Raw genomic sequence first — 16,029 nt, 5'->3', positions numbered from 1 at the left:
AATGCGCTACATCTAGCCGGCAAAGCCACGCCTTTAGTCCTACTGAGATTGCTTTGTAAATTAAAGACTCACGTGGTCAGAAAAAGAGAGATATACAGTAAAGAGAGATTCAAAGGCAGAGAAAATTTCTGAATGGTTTAAAGTGTGTTAAAAATATATGCAGACTAAAAGTTAAAATTCTTAAAATAAAAAAAATTAAGGAAGAAAGAGAGTAGTTGTGTGTGGTAGTACACACTTTTAATCCCAACGCTTGGGAGGCAGAGAGAGATTGACCTCTGTGACTTCAAGGTGTGGTAGCACGTGCCTTTAATCCCAGTGCCTAGAAGGCAGACACAAACAGTTCTCTGTGAGTTCAAGGTGTCATAGCATACACCTTTAATCCCAATGCCTGGGAGGCAGAGACAGGCGGATCTCTGAGAGTTCAAGGACAGCCTGGTCTATAGAGTTACTTCAGGTCAAAGATACAGAGAACCTGTCTCAAAAAGCAAAAAGTTAAAAGTAAAAATAAACAAAATAGAGGTTAAAATAAAGCGCACAAAGATGGAAAATACACAAGAGAATTTTGATACTGTATGCTATTATGCTCTCTTTGAATTATTTGAATGCTGAGGAAAGAGCAACAGCTGCTGAAAGATATTTATTTATAAATGCTTTTGAACTAATCCAACATAGATATTTTGATGCCTTGACTTTGAAATTTGGATCTAAGGACATGATGCTTTGGAAAGGAGTTTCTTATTTTGTTTTCACAGAGGATGAGACCCTGTTCATTTCTTCTATTCCGAAATGGTATGATAGACCACATCCTCCTGAAAGGTTGCTGTGAACGCCCTCAAAAAATTACTTCATTCAACTGCTGACTGAGATGAACCTAGAAGACAGGTTATACCCTGAAATACCTAAATAACATTTCTCAGACTGGATAGAGATTGAAATTTGAGGTATTTTTCTCTACTGAGGCAGCTACCCATATTATTCTGTTTGATGTCCACTGAAAACATGACATGTTCCTTCTATTCTGGACTCTGCCCATGGGGTTATAATCATCCTCAAAATGTTTTCTTTTGAGATCAGAATAAGACTGATGTCTCCCCTTTGCTTTAAAATCTAGAACACTTCACATTTACCTCTCTTTGCTTTCTGCCCTCTGGTAAATTCTTGTCTGTATGACAGGGTAAACATGACTATGAGAGTGTGAACAGAGTTCAGAAATCTGACAGAGGATTTTCCTATATTTCTAGTGGAAAGAGCAGGAAGACTCCATCCTCATGAACATCTAGAAGAAACTCAGGGATACTGAGTGTGTAAGAAATATTTCCACTGTTAGAGAAATATTTGTTACTCAATAAAATTTTTATTTAATACTGCAATAAAATGCCACAGCTAAGACTACATAAACATACATTTCCCATTACTTTTATTTTATTGTCCCCTTTCTTTAATAATTCTTTTCCCAACACCTGATGTTTATATATGTGTGTACCCATCTCTTAGTAAATACAGATAAGTACTCTGTTAGCTATTCTTGGTGCCTTTGTCCTTCCTTCCTAGCTTTATCTTTTGTAACTTTATGACTTCCTAACAGCTTTCCATCATTTATTTTTTATCATGCCAAACAACATGTTTCTTTTATTTTCTTTTACTTTCTTTTTCTTTTAATGTTTTTGTTTTTGTTGTTGTTGTTGGTACAGGGTTTCACTGTAGTTTCCAGAGCCTGCCCTAGAACTAGATATTACAAATAAGTCTGGACTCAAATTCATATAGAGATCTGCCTGCTTCTGCCTCCTGAGTGCTGGGAATAAAGGCACACATGATCAAGGCCTAGTTACAAAAGTATCTTTTATAGATTATTTTACTTAGGTATTTTTATTACATTTCTCTTGTTCAAAACTAAATTTTATTTCATTTTTATTTATTTTATAATATTATTTTATTTTATATAAAAATCACAAATCACTTTCCATAATTTCTTTCTGATCCCTTCATATACCCTTTAAGTTCAACCACCAACAACCCCTTAGGGTGGTAAAGGCCCCCCACTGGAATTCAATAATTTTGCTACATCACATGAGACAGGATCAAAGGCAATCAGGATACAGTAAGATACGTGAATATGAATATTAAGGTGTTAACTACTTTTCAAACAATGGTTCTAAAAGAAAAATAATTGTCCCAGTATTACCTCTTGGTATTTGAAACTTTGTAACTTGGTGTGCATATTTGGCATCTAGTTCTGGCAGTGGATATGTGTCATAAAAGAGAAGAGTACTTTTTCTCAGTATAAGGATTTGCTGAAAAAAAGATTGTCGAGTTGTGATCAATTGGTGTTTTTTCATATTTTATTTTATTGATTTTATTGAGCTACACATTTTTTTCTGCTCACCTCCTGACCTCTCCCCTCCCCTCCCCTTCAACACTCACCCAAAGTCCCCATGCTCACAATTGATCCAGAGATCTTGCCTTTTTCTACTTCCCATGTAGATTAGATTCATGTATGTATCTCTTAGGTTATTCGTTGTTGTCTAGGTTCTCAGGTATTATGATTTGTAGGCTGGTTTTCTTTGATTTATGTTTCAAAACCACTTATGAATGAGTACATACGATAATTGTATTTTGGTATCTGGGTTACCTCACTCATGATGCTTTCTAGCTACATCCATTTGCCTGAAAATTTCAGGATGTTATTATTTTTTTCTGCTGTGTAGTACTCCACTGTGTAAATATACTACATTTTCCTTATCTATTATTTGGTTGAGGGGCATCTAGGTTCTTTCCAGATTCTGGCTATGAAAAAAAATTTGGGTTTAACCCAGTGAAATAAGGAGAGATTTGTTGGGGGCTGGAGAGATGGCTCAGTGGTAAGAGGGATTGCCTGCTCTTCCAAAGGTCCTGAGTTCAATTCCCAGCAACCACATGGTGGCTCACAACCATCTGTAAAGAGGTCTGGCGCCCTCTTCTGGCCTTCAGGCATACAGACAGAATATTGTATACATAATAAATAAATATTAAAAATAGAAGAGATTTGTTTCCATCTTTTAATTTCTTGGTGGCTAACCTAAACAACATGCATCTTGAAATACCTGACTCACTTTTACTACTGTGGCAGTTTTTTCAAGTTGGATAAAATCCCATGTAGAAATATCAGGATCAAAACTCATAAAACTTTCCAGTCATAATATGGTAAAACATGTCAGTACTCCTTGTTAAGATATGGTAAAATCAAGGTGGAATAATTGGTAGCTTAAAGTCTACATATTACATATAAAAATCTGACTTAAGAAATGCCATAAAATAATGATGGAATATGCATTCTGTGTTTGCTTCCTAGAGATGAATCTATGCATGGAAAGTTGAAGGAGAAATTTCAGAGTGATTTTTGCAATTAGTAAATGTAGAACAACACATTTACTAAAATAACTTTCCAAATATTAAGACAGACAAACACAATTATAAAGAGGAGGCCATCTACAGATAGAAATTTCATCAGAGCCCTGGTTAACACAGGCTATAATCATTGGAGCAGTTCGGACAGTCATCTATTCTCGGCAGCAGAGTTTTCTATTTTTCTGTGATAGTTGCTAACACCTTTACTGGCAACCATGTGTAGAGCAACTTATAAGACAATCGGAAAACATAGCTTGATCTTGATGAGAATTCTGAGAGGGTTGAAACACAGGAATTAGCAAACGTGTTACCATTTAAATTTAAGGGTATGGAATAAAACAAAGGAATACGACTGGTGCTTTCTTCATTCTGGGGATGTGAAATATAGAAGAAAAGATCTAGATCTTAATATTCCTTAATCTATTATAAGGCTATAGTAACACCTTCACATATATGTGGTTTCCTGTTTCATAGTCAGTAGCTATGGAGTAGAAGAAGAAATGATAATAGTATTATCTAACTAATTTATGTCATTAGTATAAATTAAATTAGGCTAAATGTGGAAAATGTAGGTGCTTGGGGTTGCTTTAGAATATGGAGATGTATTAGATTTGGACAGACTTTGAGATCCTAACTGTTGCCTCCAAATGCCAATGAGATTCTTACTGCTCATATAAAAGTGCAAAGAAGCAAGGAGTTATTGAAATGTAGTGTTTTCTTTGTGATTTTAGTCTCAGGTATAAGTCTACTGTATAAGTATTCTTCAGTGGCAGAATAGGTGTCAATCGATTTTCCAAAGGAGGCTTTGATCAAATTCATGATCAATCACTTAGCAACTGACACTCTTTTCCAAGTCATGGTTACCTCATCTCACTGAATACAGTGTGTGGAAGAGATTATCAAAGAGTTGGTACACATCCAGAATTAAAACTCTAAACAAAAATATTAAAGGCCTGAATCATATCCCACAAATGGTGAGTTTTCCATTGCTACCTCGTTCAGCAATGTTTCATTAATTGTTATCACTCAGATGGAATAGAATCTTGTCAGGTGGGTGCCAAAGGATACCAAAATGTCACACTTCACAGAAAAAACTGACACCAGAGATTTTTGGGTTGGATTAAATCAGGAAGGTGGTTATGTTCAGGCAAGAAACAATATAGACCAGAGAGGAAGATTAGGTTTGTATAGATTTTCATGGGAGGGGCTGTAACTTTTCAGGGTGCATTTTTCCTGGGTATATATTAGTTATATTTCTATTTCAAAGTTTGGGCTTTTACCTACCTCAGTAGAACAGTGGCTAGAATGGGCCTGTCTTCTGTCTTTAGAACAGTTAGACTGTTTTATTGCTAAAACTTTTCAAATGTAGGTCCTTAGGAAGGGTTCATGGGTACGAGTATATCTAGGGAATTAGAGGTTTGCAGCCATTAATTTACACTAAACATAGATTAATGTGTGAGATATTTACTTCTGATGAGGCAGCTACCCAAATTTATTCTTTTTGGTGTCCTCTAAAACCTCAATATATACTGCATATTATAGCCTAGATCTATAACAATGAAGTGTTCCTCAAAATGTTCCTCTTGTAAAAATTTTTGAGATTGGAATCTGATTGATGTTTCTTCTTTGCTTTACAATCTAGAATACCTTCATTTATCTCTGATAGTTTCCTGTACTCTAACAAAACGTACCATCAGGCAGTATAAACACGTTTATAATACATAAACAACAATTTAAAAATCTAACAATAGATATACCAGTATTTATGTGGGAAAAAAAACAGCAGGTCTCTACCCAACAATAAGATGTATAAACCTATGGAAGGTTAGGGATATAAGGATCATATGTAAATATAACAAAAGCAATATACAGCAAGCTGACAGCTAACATCAAATTAAATGGAGAGAAACTCTAAGCGATTCCACTTAAATCAGGAACAAGACAAGGCTGTCCGCTCTCTCCATATCTCTTCAACATAGTTTTTGAAGTTTTAGCAATAACATAAGGAGATCAAGGAGATTCTAATTAGGAAGGAAGAAGTTAAACTTTCGTTATTTGCAGATGATATGGTAGTGTATATAAGTGACTCAAAAACTATATCAGAAAACCCCTGCAGCTGATAAATAGCTGCAGTAATGTGGCAGGATACAAGATCAACTTAAAAAAATCAGTAGCTGGGGCTTGAGAAATGGCTCAGAGGTTAAGAGCATTGCCTGCTCTTCTAAAGGTCCTGAGTTCAATTCCCTGCAACCACATGGTGGCTCACAGCCATCTGTAATGGGGTCTGGTGCCCTCTTCTGACATGCAGGCATACACACAGACAGAATATTGTATACATAATAAATAAGTATTAAAAATATCAGTAGCCCACCTATATGCAAAGGAGAAAGAAGCTGAGAGAGAAATCAGAGTAACATCACCTTGCACAATAAATAAAAATCACATAAAATGTCTGTAGGTAACACTCCCAAAGGACATGAAAGATGTATTTGACTAGAACTTTAAGTCTTTGAAGAAAGAAATTGAAGAAGATACTAGAAAATGAGAATTCCCATGCTCTTGGAAAGAAAGGATCAGCATAGTAAAAATGGCAATCTTACCAAAAGCAATCTGTAGATTCAATGCAATCCCTATCAAAATCCCAACACAATTCATCACAGATTTTTAGAGAACAATAATCAACTTCATATGGAAAAACAAGAAACCCAGGATAGCCAAAACAATCCTGTAAAGTAAAGAAACTGCCAGAGGCATTACCATCGCTGATATTAAGCACTATTACAGAGCTACAATAATGAAAACAGCTTGGTATTGGCACAAAAATGGAGACATTGACCAATGTAATCAAACTGAAGACCCAGATATTAATTCACACAACTACGAACACCTGATTTTCGACAAAGAAGCAAAAGAGATACCATGGAAAAAAGAAAGCATCTTCAACAAATGGTGCTGGCATAACTGGATGTCAACCTGTAGAAGAATGAAAATGGATTCATATCTGTCACCATCCACAAAACTCAAGTCCAAATGGATTAAAGACCTCAATATAAATCTGACCACACTGAACCTGGAGAGAGTGGGAAGTAGCCTGCAATACATGGGCACTGGAGACCACTTGCTATGTATAACCCCAGTAGCACAGACAATAAGAGCATCAATAAATAAATTGGACCCCCTGGAACTGAGAAACTTCTGTAAAGCAAAGGACACAGTCAATAAGATAATAAGGCAGCCCACTGAATGGGAAAATATCTTCAGCAACCCCTTTTCAGACAAAGGACAGATCTCCAAAATATATAAAGAACTCAAGAAATTAGACATTAAATTTCTAAATAACCCAATTAAAAAGTGGTGTACTGAACTAAACAGAGAATTCTCAATAGAAGAATTTCAAATGGCCAAAAGATACTTAAGGACATTTTCTTCTTTTTTAGCAATCAGTGAAATGAAAATCAAAACAACTTTGAGCTACCATCTTACGTCTGTCAGAATTGCTAATATCAAAAACGCTAATGATAGCTTATACTGGAGAGGTTGTGGAGCAAGGGGAACCCTCATCCATTGCTGGTGGAAATGCAAACATGTGCAACCACTTTGGAAATCAGTGTGGTGGTTTCTCAAAAAACTGGGAATCAACCTACCCCAGGATCCAGCATTCCACTATTGGGAATAAACCCAAAAGATAATCAATCGTACTACAAGAGCATTTGTTCAACTATGTTCATAGCAGCATTATTTGTAATAGCCAGAACCTGGAAACAACCTAGATGCGCCTCAACTGAAGAATGGATGAAGAAAGTGTGGCACATCTACTCATTAGAGTACTACTCAGCAGTAAAAAAATAATGACATCTTGAATTCTGCATGGAAATGAATGGAATTAGAAAACATTATCCTGAGTTAGGTTACCCAGACCCCAAAAAACCAACATGGTATCAACTCACTCATAAGTGGATACTAGTCATAAACAAAGGCCAATGAGCCTATAGCTTGTGATCCTAGAGAACCTAAGTAATACAGTGAACCCAAAGAAAAACATATATAGACTAACCTGGAAACTGGAATCAGACAAAAATTTGGAAGCAGGGGTGCAGGGGGTAGAAGGAAGGGGACAAGGGGTGGTTGACGAGAACTTGAAGGAATGGGATAGGAGGAAGGACATATATGAGAGCAAGGAAAGACAATGTCTTGATTGAGGGATCCATTATGGAGTTGGCAAGACACCTAGCTCTAGAAAAATGCCCAAGAACCTACAGGGATGACCCTAGCTGAGACCCTAAGCAATAGAGGAGAGGGTGCCTGAACTGGCCTTGCCCTGTGGTCAGTTTGATTATTACCTTAAATATCACCATAGAACTTTTATCCAACAACAGATGGAAACAGAGGCAGAGACCTTCGTCAGATCACTGGACTGAGCTCCTTAAGTCAAGTTGAAGAGTGGAAGGAGTGAGAGTATGAGCAAGGAGGTCAAGACCATGATGGATTCACCCACTGAGACAGTTTTCCTGAGCTAATGGTAGCTTACCAACTCCAACTGGAATGGGAAGGAAGAAACACAGGAACAAATCAGTCCCTCTGAATGTGGTTGACAGTTGAGGCAGAATGAGTGGCCAATGTCAGTGGCACTGGGATTTGCCTCTACAGCATGTACTGGCTTTTGGGGATCTTATTTTCTTTGGATGTATACCTTGCTCAACCTAGGTGTAGTGGGGGAGGGCCTTATACCTTGCATAAAGCGAAATGCCTTACCCTCTCTGAGGATTGGAGAAGGTGGGGTTGCAGGGTGTGTGGAGGGAATGGGAGGAGGAAAGGGAGTGGGAATTTGGATTGGTATTTCTTTTAAAGTAATAAAAGAAAACAAAAAAGAAAATGCCTAGACAGTATGTACTGTTGGAGGCTATGTCTTTACAATAAGTCCTGTGGAGACCCTCATGGTGAAGGAGATCTGCGTGTTTGCATATGGGAAAATGTTCAGAGACATAATGTTGAATAAGGAAAGAAAGTGCGGCGTTGACACTAAATGCATCTTCTTCTCTATAAAAAAGACTGGGAGATACAGTCTATACATTGCGATGTTTGTAGGCACTGATGTGGATTTTTCCAGAAGCTCTTAGCAGCAGCAGTTTCCTCTCTCCGAGAGACAGACTGATCACACACGGAGGGAAAAAGACCTCTCTTCTATGACAAATTTTACTTTCTAGACCTTTACCAACGCGACCCAAGGAGGTGATGATGCAGGGGTCTGAGGACAGAGCCATGTGATGAAGCATGGGTGTAAAAACAGCCCCAGGGTGATGAAACATGGGTGTGAGGACAGCCCCAGGGTGATGAAGCATGGGTGTAAGGACGGCCCCGCGGCGATGACACATGAGTGTAAGGATGGCCCCGGTGATGATGCATGGGTGTGAGGGCAGCCCAGCGGTGATGAAGCTTGCATGTAAGGACGGCATCAGGGGGATTAAGTATGAGTGTAAGGACGGCCCCGCGGGGATGAAGACTCTGAGTGGCGAGATGCAAATGCCCTCCGCTATGCGCACCGCCCCTTCTTCCTGTCTGTCTCCATCAGGATGACGCGATTCACCCGGACTAACACGAGCGCCCCGTTTTAAGCCCCCACGCACAGAGGGCGAGATCGCGTTGTGCCGTCGCCATGGAGACGGTGGCGCAATATGATGACGCGCCGTCAAGTTGCAAGTGCTGCTCTGATGACGCTGAGCAGCGGGAGAGTGCACGCGTCACTCCCCGCCCCCGAGTTCTGCCCTGTTGTGAGCCAGCGCGCCATGATGACGCAAACATCAGTTTTCCCGACGTCACTGTGAGGAAGCATATCCCTCGCCGCGGAAGCGCCCACTTTTAAGAAGAGCTGAGCAGCGGGCATGTCTGCAATTCGGTTCCTGCCCTTCCTGTCCGTCCGTCATTCCGGTCCGTGTGTCTGCCCTTCCGCTCAGCGTTTTCGCCTTCCCTCCCCGTCCGTGTGTCCGGTCATCCGGTCCATGTGTCCGCTCTTCTGGTCAGTGTGTCTTCCCCTTCCGTGTGTCCGCTTTTCCGTTCTGCGTGTCCATCTGCCCTCCCGGTCTGTGTCCTCCGCTCATCCGGTCCGCATGTCCCCCTCCCCTCCCTGTCCGTGTGTCCGCACTCCCCGCTTAAGTGGGTCCACTCTCCCTCCCCTTCCCTGAGTCTGCTTTTCCGGTGTGTCCTCTTTTCCGGTCCCTGCGTCTGTTCTTCTCTTCCATTTGTCCGCCCTTCTGGACCAGGCCACCACACTAACCACAGTGGGGGTCGGGGCCTGGGGCGTGAGCGGGGCCTTGGTGGGAGGGACATTGGATGTGGTGGAGCCTGCAGTTGGATTAGCAGGACCTGGGCACCATGCCAACCACAGTGAGGGTGTAAGACAGGCAAGGCCTGGATGTGGGTGGGGCCTGGGTGGGTGGAGCTTCTGATGCGGCCAGTCCTGCAGGTGGATGAGGAAGACCTAGGTACCATGCTGACCACAGTCAGGGATTTAAGGGGTGGGAGGGACTTCGGATGGGGGCGGGACTTGCAGATGGACAAGCAGGACCTGCTTACCATCTTAACCACAGTGAGGGTCGGAGATGGACAGGGCCTGGCTGGAAGGGGCTAGAGTGTGAGGATAGGACCAGCAGGTGGGCGTGCAGAACCTGATGTGCCCCCCTGACCATGGTCAGCTTTGTGTGAGGGGTGGGTCCTACAGAGGGTCTAGGGTGGGGGAGGGGCATTCGATTGGGGCAAGGCCTGCATTGCAGGGGCGTGGCCGAGTCTGACAGTGGGGCAGAGTCAGGCTCCCTCAATCATCAGTCTTGACCCCTCCCACGATGCCTGTCTTCTTTCACAGCCATCTCCTCCCAGATGATTGACAGGATCCTCTTGGGCATTGTGACAGGGTGCATGTTGGCATGGCAGTGGGCTGGCCCCTGGGTGTGGACATCACTACTCGTGGTCTCAGTCACGTGAACAAAGTTATGACATCCTGGGTATGGGGCCTGGCCACTGAATTGATGCCACTCGGGGGTGGGCGTGGTCCCTGGGTTCGCGGTGGTGTCACTGGTTGGGTGTGGCTGCTATGAACAGTGATGCCTCCCAGAGGTAAGCATGGCCGCACCACCTGCGGTGACCCCGCCCCCACATGAGACCCCTTTCCCTTATTCTCCTAGAGGCCCAGAGGTGCTGAAGGTCAGGAAGATCAGCTACTTGGATTAGTGCCTTTCCCATGCAAAAACACAAAAGCCAACTTACCCTCCATCTCCACCCCCTTCATTAGTATTTCCCTAGGCCTAGTCTCCCCAGGGCCAGTTTCTAGGTAAGTCTGGACTCACCCACTGAAATCATTCAAATTAGCCAATCTTTAACATGCTCACCTAGCCAAGCACCCTTCCTACCTACACAAATCACAACAAGGAGACTTTTCTATTACAACCTAACCCATTTTTTTCCTTATATTGACCCCCACCCAGAGCCTGCCCTAGTATTTCCCAATGTAGCCAACTTCTTTCTTAGAACCTATGAACTATAAACTGTGTTTCAGGAATCCCTATCATACAATCTGATGCCCTTTTCTGGCATGCAAGAATATATGCAGAGGGCTGGAGAGATGGCACAGGGTATAAGAGCCCTGGCTGCTCTCCCAAGGATCCTGAATCCAATTCCAGAAACCATATTATAGTGGCTCACAGACAACCGTTATGAGATCTGGTGCCCTCTTCTGGCCAACAGGCAGACATACAGGCAGAATTCTGTATGCATAATGAATAAATGAAGGAAGGAATGATAAATGAATGAACAAATGAACGAATGAATGACTATAGGCAGAGCACTCATGAATAAAAATTAAAAAAATAAATTTTTTACAAAATTACCATCTCGGGGCTGGAGAGATGGCCCAATGGTTAAGTACACCTGCTGCTTTTCCAGAGGGCACAGGTTCAATTACCAGCACTCGTGTGGCAGCTCACCATTGTTTGCAGTTTAATTCCAGGTTATCACCCAGTTCCACACGGACATATATGCAGGGAAAATGGAAATGCATAAAAAGTAAAAATTAATAAAATTAAAAATAAGAGTTGCCATCTTCTGAAATATCAGTTTCACTGTACCCCTAAAATAATAGATAATATAAAGGCAGGGTGTGTGCCTTTAATTGCAGCAGTCTAAAGATGAAAGCAAGATCAGGATTTTGAAGTCATCACAAACTCCATAGAAAGAGTTCAAAGCAAGCATGACCTACAGGAGAGCATATCTAAGGAGGAAAACAACAAACAAGCCAACAGAAATGACTTTATCTGGGGTTGCAATGCTGGGACTAGAACCAAGGACCTTACACATTCTAAGCATTCTTCCTAACTTGGCTGGATATTTTTAATTCAATAAAATCATGAGGTAAGTCAGGCGGTGGTGGCGCACGCCTTTAATCCCAGCACTTGGGAGGCAGAGGCAGGCGGATCTCTGTGAGTTCGAGACCAGCCTGGTCTACAAGGCTAGTTCCAGGACAGGCTCCAAACCCTCAGAGAAACCCTGTCTCGAAAAACCAAAAAAAAAAAAAAAATCATGAGGTAAATGAAAGGACAAGAGTGAAGTCTTATGGCTTCTGTATTTCTGGCCTGTCAAATTGACCATGAGGATATTTTAACATTACTCACTCCTGGCCAAGGAATGAAATCATGCATCCAGACCTAGTAGGCAAACACTAGTATCCCTTGTTCACTTTTTAAAGGATTGGCAGTGCTGGGATGGAACCCAGAGCCTTCTGCATGCTATGCAAGTACTCTAGCTACACCCAATATGGAACAAGGCCCTTGAGAAATTCTTGTGTGTTCGCTTTTGTTTGCAGACAACATCTGGGTATATAGGATAAGCTGGTGTCTGCTGCCTCTGCCTTCTGTGGGCTGGAGTCATAAATGTGGGTCACCAGGTCTACCTTACATAGATTTATCTAAAGATCATTGATAAAGAATTTGAACCACCTGACAGTCACTTGCTGACAAACAGTAGGACTGTGTGGACAGATGATTCAGACCAAACACCATTGGAGTAACTGATATACGGTCTACTTGTGCAAACAACACAAAGTCCCACACAGGATGCACAGTGGAAAGACCAACAGCACTTTCCTGGCCAAAGGGAAATGAGGAGTTCTCACCATGCTGCAAAGGTTTCAATATAAGTGAGGGATGGAAACACAGTGACAGCTGTCATATTTGCAGGAGTAAGGGCTACATATCAAACTTTCTGGAAACTAATTGGTCTGTTTAGAAATGTCTAATACAAATTGGGTAGGTATATGCCAGAAACACTTGTGTCAAAGCAAGATGTTCGTCCTTGATGCAGTTGTACTGGGTAAATCCTCTATTATAAGTGACAAATGACAGTTTGAAGTGAACTGACATTCTAAGCTCTAGGCAGGGTGTGTGTGTATGTGCGTGTGCGTGTAAACCTTTGTTAAAGATTCTAGGAAGTTAATTTTTTTTGAAGCTTCTGGTGGTGATGAAGACTACGAATGTTTCACATCCTGATAATGGATTATCTTGGGCTATCTTTAAGAGCCGCCTATTGCCACCGCTCTGTCTGAACTAACGTCCCTTTCAATATCATGTGAAATCCTTTTGGAATGAAGCAACACATCACTACCTTCTATCAACCCAAATGCAAAGAATATTGTTAAATAACAATTGACCCTATAATCTATTTTACCCAACTTGCTCCAATTTCCCTACTTAATGTTTCCATCAAGTTGGGAGAGAGAGAGACAAAGAAAGACAATGAAGGCAGATATAGTCAGTACACACCAGACAGTGTTGTCACATGCCTTTAGAAATGCATTCATAACTGTCATGCAATAAGAATGAATTATTTTTCTATGTATTATCTTTAGTCAGTAGATCACAGTGTGCTAACAAGCACATATATATTAAACTATATGGTTAACACATCCAAAACCGTTTGAAACTCTGAACAAGTCTATAATGGAGGTTTATCATTCCTGAATTTTATTAAATTAGAAAATATTGCTGGGTTGAGATGACTCACATCTTAAATCCCAGCCTCCGGGAGTCAGAGGCAGGCAGATCGCTGAGCTTGATTAATATGTGGGAAATCAATTGGATTCCATTGGTCAACCACTGTTTTAATGTCAATATCAAGCTGTTTTCATTACTGTAGCTCTGTGATAGAGCTTGATGTCATTGATGGTGATGACTCTGGAAGTTCCTTTATTGTACAGGAATGTTTTGGTGATCATGTGTTTTTTGTTTTTCCATATGAAGTTTAGTATTGTTCTTTCAAGGTCTATGAAGAATTATGTTGGGATTTTGATGAGGATTTCATTGAATCTATAGATTACTTTTGGTAGGATTGGCATTTTTATTATGTTGATCCTCCCTATCCAAGAAGATGGGAGATCTTTCCATCTTCTGGTGTATTCTTCAATTTCTTTCTTCAAAGACTTAATGTTTTTGTCGAATAGGTCTTTCACTTGTTTGGTTGTTGTTACCCCAAGATATCTTATCCTATTTATGGCTAATGTGAAGGGTGATGTTTCTCTGTTTTCTTTCTCAGCCTCTTATGATTTGTGTATAGAAGGGATATTAATTTTTTTGAGTTGATCTTGTATCCTGTCACTTTACTGAAGGTATTTATCAGCTGTAGGAGTTCCCTCAAAGGGATTTTGGGGTCACTTATATATATACTGTCTTATCATCTGAAAATAACAAATGTTTGACTTCTTCCTTTCCAATATTTAATGCCCTTGATTTCCTTTTGTTTGTCTTATCCAGAACTTCAGGAACCCTGTTGTCCTATCCAGAACTTCAGGAACTGTGTTGAAGAGATATAAAGAGAGTGGCAGCCTTGCCTTGTTCCTGATTTTAGTGGAATTGCCTTGAGTTTCTATCTATTTAGTTTAGATATGTTACTTGTATTACTGATGTCCTCAAGGCCTTTATCATGAAGGGGTTTGGATTTTGGTGAATGATTTTTCATCATGTAATGAGATGATCATATGGCTTTTTTCTTTCATTTTATTTATATGATGGAATACCTTGATAGATTTTCATATGTTGAACCATCTCTGTATCACTTGGATGAAGCCGACTTGATCATGATGAATTTTTTTCGTGTATTCTGGGATTCAGTTTTCCGTTATTTTATAGAGTATTTTTGCCTCTATGTTCATGAGTGAGATCAATCAGTTATTCTCTTTCTTGGTTGAGGTTTTGTGTTGTTTCAGTATCAAGGAAACTGTAGCCTCATGAAAAGTGTTTGACAATGTTTCTTCACTTTCTGTCATATGGAATACTTTGAGGAGGAAAAGTACTAGCTCTGTTTGGATGCTCTGATAGAATTCTGCACTAAAATCATCTGGCTCTGGGGTTTTTTTGATTGGGAAGCTTTTGGATGACAGCTTCTGTTTTCATTTTATAAGTCTATTTAAATTGTTTGCCTGTTCCTAATTTAATTTTGGGATATGGTATCTATCCAGAAAATTATCCATTTCTATTTTGTTTTCCAATTATGTGGAGTACAGAGTTTTGTAATATGACCTAATGATTTTCTGGATTTTTTAAGTGTCTGTTGTTATGTTGCCCTTTTCCTTTCTGATTTTGTTAATTTGGATGTTCTCTATTTGCCTTTTGATTAGTTTGGATAAGGGTTTGTCTGTCTTGTTAATTTTCTCAAAGAACCAGCTCTTTGTTTCATTTATTCTTTTTATTATTTTCTTGGTTTCTATTTTATTGATTTCAGCCCTCAATTTGATGATTTCCTGTCTTCTACTCCTGCTGGGTACATCTGCTTCTTTTTGTTCAAGAGCTCTCAGGTGTGTTGTTAAGTCACTAGTGTCAGTTTTTTGTATTTTCTTTATGTGGACACTAAGTGCTTTCTTCTATCTCTTGTATTCTGCTGGTTATGCTTGTTTCTGTAGTCTCTATTCGTTTACCTAGATTTTCCTTGTCCAGCCAGCCCTCTGTTTGTGTTTTCTTCTTTGCCTCCATTTCAGTTTTCAAGTCTTGAACTGTTTCCATTATCTGTTTGATTGTTTTTCCTTGGTTTCCTAGGGTATCATTCACTGATTTAGTCATTCTTCAAACTTTCTGTTATACTTCTCATCCATTTCTATAAGGGAATTTTTTACATGCTGTTTAAGGGCGTCAATCACTTTCATAAAGTCAATTTTTTCTACTTCTTCTTGATTAAGGTGGTCATGTCCTCCTGTTGTGAGGTCGCTGGGATCTGGTGGTTTCATGTTTTTTTCAGATTGTTGGGTGAATTCTTGCATTGGCGCCTGCCCATCTCTTCCTCCGAATGCTTCCCTATGGATCTTCTTCTACAGGATCAGGTCTCCTTGCCTACTGATGTACCTTCCCAGTGATGGCACTCCCCAGTGATGGCTCTCCTGGTGCTCGAGAGATGTCTCTCCCCAATGATGGCTCTCCTGTTGCCGAGATCAGATCTGGTTGGGTAGCTCGTAAACAAAGCACCTACCTTGCTTGCTGCAGACAGGCTATTGAAACAAAGGAGCTCCCACCCGCACATTTCAGCATTTGATAGATATAGTGAAATTGCTAATCAAAACCTCTTATAGAGGGAACTTTGGCCATAGGTATATTACTTAAATACAACTTTTTGTGACAG

The sequence above is a fragment of the Microtus pennsylvanicus genome, chromosome X (assembly GCF_037038515.1).
Source record: "Microtus pennsylvanicus isolate mMicPen1 chromosome X, mMicPen1.hap1, whole genome shotgun sequence".
Lineage (NCBI taxonomy): Eukaryota > Metazoa > Chordata > Mammalia > Rodentia > Cricetidae > Microtus > Microtus pennsylvanicus.
The sequence above is the reverse complement of the archived record's forward strand: the minus strand, read 5'-3'. Positions refer to the sequence as shown.